This window comes from Arachis hypogaea, chromosome 15 (assembly GCF_003086295.3).
Source record: "Arachis hypogaea cultivar Tifrunner chromosome 15, arahy.Tifrunner.gnm2.J5K5, whole genome shotgun sequence".
Classification (NCBI taxonomy): domain Eukaryota; kingdom Viridiplantae; phylum Streptophyta; class Magnoliopsida; order Fabales; family Fabaceae; genus Arachis; species Arachis hypogaea.
The window spans coordinates 95,355,612-95,356,385 of record NC_092050.1 but is presented as its reverse complement, the minus strand read 5'-3'; the positions used below and the strand labels follow the sequence as shown (position 1 = coordinate 95,356,385).

Here is a 774-nt window from a genome sequence, read left to right as displayed (position 1 = left end):
AGCATTCAGAAACCACCCATTCAGGCCAACAATTTTGAGCTCAAACCACAGCTAATATCACTTGTGGAGAATCATTGTTCATTTGGTGGGAGTGCTAATGAAGACCCAAACCAATATCTCACAAAATTCCTGAGAATTTGCGACACTGTGAAGTCCAATGGAGTCCAGGAAGATGCCTATAAACTGCTTTTGTTCCCATTTTCACTTAGGGACAAGGCAGCTAAGTGGCTGGAATCATTCCCAAGGGGGAGCCTAACAACCTGGGATGAGGTGGAAAGCAAGTTTCTGGCACGTTTCTACCCCCCACAAAAGGTCAATAGGCTTCGATCTGAGGTTCAGACGTTTAGACAACAAGATGGTGAAACTCTCTACGAGGCATGGGAGAGATTCAAGGATTTGACAAGGAAATGCCCACCAGACATGTTCCATGACTGGGTGCAATTGCATATTTTCTATGATGGACTCTCTTATGAATCAAGGAAGGCTGTAGACCATTCATCAGGAGGTTCATTGAACAGGAAAAAGACTGTGGAAGAAGCCATTGAAGTGATTGAGACAGTGGCTGAGAATGAGTACTACTATGCATCAGAGAGACACAACACTAAGGGAGTCATGGAGCTGAACCATGTTGATACAATTCTAGCCCAAAACAAGGTGTTTGCCAAGCAACTAGCAGAGCTCACCAGGAAATTAGAAACAAAACAAGTGGCTGCAATACACACACAAGATCAAGAGGAAGAAAGCACTGAAGGAGGTGATTGGGAAGAGGCCAAC

The 774-nt window shown here is 44.4% G+C and overlaps 1 non-coding gene across 1 annotated transcript; it reads right to left on the bottom strand.

Annotated features, from left to right (window-relative positions):
- Positions 1–318: 318 nt before the first annotated feature.
- On the bottom strand, positions 319–422 carry LOC112753684 (small nucleolar RNA R71). The gene has a single exon (XR_003178057.1). It is a non-coding gene; the product is annotated as a small nucleolar RNA R71 (small nucleolar RNA).
- Positions 423–774: the final 352 nt, after the last annotated feature.